At 46.8% G+C, this 3,797-nt stretch overlaps 1 pseudogene across 1 annotated transcript; it reads left to right on the top strand.

Annotated features, from left to right (window-relative positions):
• Positions 1-787: 787 nt before the first annotated feature.
• LOC145515097 (nuclear autoantigenic sperm protein pseudogene) lies at positions 788-3,359 on the top strand (annotated as a pseudogene). The gene has a single exon (XR_014060699.1). The product of XR_014060699.1 is annotated as a nuclear autoantigenic sperm protein pseudogene (transcript).
• The last annotated feature ends 438 nt before the right edge of the window (positions 3,360-3,797 follow it).

Below are 3,797 nucleotides of genomic sequence, written 5' to 3'. Positions count from 1 at the left end.
ATCCCTCATAGCCTCAGTTTCCCGCCTCTGACATCATTTTGGAGCGCGGATTCATGAGAGGGTCGAGTCCCTGTGCCCCCCCCCCCCGCAGAGTCCTCACCGCTTGTACCTATGAGTGTGACTTCAGGTGGGAAAAGTCTTTGGGGGTGTGATGAGGTTAAGGATTTTGACGTGAGATCACCCCTACCTAAATCCAATGCCGGAATCCTTGCAAGAGTGAGGCACATACATTAACGCATGTATATAAAATCTAGAAAAATGGCACAGATGAACCTATTTCCAAGGCAGGAATAGAGACGCAGACATAGAGAAGGGACATATGGGCAAGGGGGGAGGGAAGGGTGGGACGAACTGGGAGAGTAGCATGGAGATATAGACGCTACCACGCGTGAAACGGATCGCTAGAGGGAAGCTGCTGTATAGCACAGAGAGCTCAGCCTGGGGCCCTGTGATGCCCTAGAGGGGTGGGATGCGGGGGTGGCAGAGGGAGGTTCAAGAGGGAGGGGATATATGTATTCATACAGGTGATTCACATTGTTGTACAGCAGAAACTAACACAACATCGTAAAGTCAGTTATACTCCAATAAACAAGAATTACCGTATATTAATGTATAATATATGGAATCTAGAAGAACGGTACAGATGAACCGTATGCAGGGCAGGAAAAGAGACGCAGATGTAGAGAACAGACTTGTGGACACAGCAGGGAAGGAGAGGGTGGGATGGGTTGAGAGAGTGGCATTACCATATATGCATGACCATGTTTAAAACAGGTAGCTAGAATCTGCCATTTTCTGTCCCTGAGTAAGTCTCTGGCGTCCCGAATTCCGTCTGTTTTTCTCACAGGCTGTGTCCCATCTGCTGGCCCTCCACTTCAGGGGAACGATGGCTGCAGAGTCCACAGCCACTGCCGCCATCACTGCGGAGCTGGTTTCCACCGACAAAATTGAAGAAGATGCCCCTGCTCCTTCTACTTCTGCAGATAAAGTGGAGAGTCTGGATGTGGATAGTGAAGCTAAGAAACTATTGGGATTAGGACAGAAACATCTGGTAATGGGTGATATTCCTGCAGCTGTCAATGCCTTCCAGGAAGCAGCTAGTCTTTTAGGTAAGAAGTATGGAGAGACAGCTAATGAATGTGGAGAAGCCTTCTTTTTTTATGGGAAATCGCTTTTGGAGTTGGCAAGAATGGAGAATGGTGTGTTGGGAAATGCCCTGGAAGGTGTGCATGTGGAAGAGGAGGAAGGAGAAAAAACAGAAGAAGAATCTCTGGTAGAAAATAATGATAACATAGATGAGGAAGCAAGGGAAGAGTTGAGAGAACAGGTTTATGACGCCATGGGAGAAAAAGAAGCCCAAAAAACAGAAGACAAGTCTGTGGTAAAGCCTGAAATGGATAAAGAACAGGAAACTGAAATGGAGAAGGGTGGAAGAGAAGAAATGGATATTGGTGAGCCTGCAGAGGAACTACAGGAAAAAGTTAAATCAACTCCAGATCAGTTAACTGAAACCACTGAAGAGGGAAAAGGAGCAGCAGCACCAGAAGGATTGAGTGAAGCTGAAGTCACTTCTAAGAAGCCAGATCAGGAAATACCGGGTGCTGAGGAAGGAAAATCAGTTTCTGGAACTGGCATCCAAGAAGAGTGCAGAGAAAAAGGGGGTCAGGGAGAAGTAATTGTGAGCATATAGAGGAGAAACCAAAAGAAGCTTCAAAAGAACAACCTGTTGTGACTCTAGAAAAGCAGGGCACTCCAGTGGAGATAGAAGCAGTCAAGGCAGTGGATATGGGTGAGGATGAGCCAAAGGAGCAGATAGCTGCCTCTGAAAGTGAGCTAGGAAAGGCTATTCTTGAGCAGTTGGTAGGGCAAGAATTGCCTTCTGCCGAAGAGTCAGCAGAGGTGACAACACAGGCTGCAGATGCCTCAGCTGCAGAAGCCGGATCAGAAGTCTCTGAGAAGCCTGGAGGGCAGGACACAGTTCTCCCTAAGGATGGTGCAGTCAATGGACTGTCAGCTGCAGGGGATCATGCCTCCACTAAACTACAGACTAATGCAGAAGGACTGATAGGAACAAAAGATGGCTCAGGACTAGAGGAGGTCAGGGCAGAGTTGGTTCCCAGCCAGGAGACTAAGCTGTCTGTAGAAGAGTCTGAGGCAGCTGGAGATGGGGTGGAGACTGAGGTGGCCCAGGGGGCTACTGAGAAATCCCCAGAAGACAAAGTTAAGATAGCTGCCAATGAAGAAGCACAAGACGAAGAACAGATGAAAGAGGGTGAAGAAACCGAGGGCTCAGAAGAGGAAGATAAAGAAAATGACAAGGCTGAAGAAACACTAAATGATTCAGCTCTTGAAAACAAGTCCCTTCAAGAAAATGAAGAGGAGGAGATTGGGAACCTAGATCTTGCCTGGGATATGCTGGATTTAGCAAAGATCATTTTTAAAAGGCAAGACACGAAAGAGGCTCAGCTTTATGCTGCACAGGCGCATCTTAAACTTGGAGAAGTTAGTGTTGAATCTGAGAATTACCTCCAAGCTGTGGAAGAGTTCCAGGCTTGCCTAAACCTTCAGGAACAGTATCTGGAAGCCCATGATCGGCTTCTTGCAGAGACTCACTACCAGCTGGGCTTGGCCTACGGGTACAACTCTCAATATGATGAAGCAGTAGCACAGTTCAGCAAATCTATTGAAGTCATTGAGAAGAGAATGGCTGTACTAAATGAGCAGATGAAGGAGGCTGAAGGATCACCTACTGAATATGAGAAAGAAATTGAGGAGCTGAAGGAGCTGCTCCCTGAAATTAGAGAGAAGATAGAAGATGCAAAGGAATCCCAGCGTAGTGGGAATGTAGCTGAATTGGCTCTGAAAGCAACTCTGGTGGAGAGCTCTACTTCAGGTTTCACTCCTAGTGGAGGAAGCTCTTCAGTTTCCATGATTGCCAGTAAAAACCCAACAACAGATGGTGCTTCCTCATCAAATTGTGTTACTGATATTTCCCACCTTGTCAGAAAGAAGAGGAAACCAGAGGAAGAGAGCCCTCGGAAAGATGATGCAAAGAAAGCCAAACAAGAGCCGGAGGTGAATGGAGGCAGTGGGGACACTATTTCCAGTGGAACCGAAGTTTCCGAAAACATGGAGGAGGAGGCTGAGAATAAAGCTGAAAGCCGGGCAGCAGTGGAGGGGACAGTGGAGGCCGGAGCTACAGTTGAAAGCACTGCATGTTAAGAGAGGGAACACAGCTTTCCTCCCAATGGAAAGTGTTTTTGTATAGAATGTATTTTTTCACTTTTCGGGGATTCTTTTTGTATAACTTCAATAAAGATTGTAAGCAAAAAAAAACAAAAAAAACAACAAAGAAAAAACAGGTAGCTAGTGGGAAGCTGCTGTTACAGTGCAGGGAACTCAGCCTGGTGCTCTGTGATGACTTCGAGGCGTGGGATGGGGGGTGGTGGAGGGAGGCTCAAGAGGGAAGGGATATATGTGTTCACACAGCTGATTCACCTTGTTGTAGAGCAGAAACTGACACAACATTGTAAAGTAACTATATCCCAATAATAACATTTGAAAAAACGAGTGACCAAATTAAAAAAAAAAAAAAAGAGTGAGGCTGAGGGAGATTTGGAGAAGGCAATGGCACCCCACTCCAGTACTCTTGCCTGGAAAATCCCATAGACGGAGGAGCCTGGTAGGCTGCAGTCCATGGGGTTGCTAAGAGTCGGACACGACCGAACAACTTCACTTTCACTTTTCCCTTTCATGCACTGGAGAAGGAAATGGCAACCCACTCCAGTATTCTCGCC

This window comes from Giraffa tippelskirchi, chromosome 7 (genome assembly GCF_054371585.1).
Source record: "Giraffa tippelskirchi isolate mGirTip1 chromosome 7, T2T-mGirTip1v1.2.pri, whole genome shotgun sequence".
In the NCBI taxonomy this organism is placed as follows: Eukaryota; Metazoa; Chordata; class Mammalia; order Artiodactyla; family Giraffidae; genus Giraffa; species Giraffa tippelskirchi.
The sequence above is the reverse complement of the archived record's forward strand: the minus strand, read 5'-3'. Positions and strand labels throughout refer to the sequence as shown.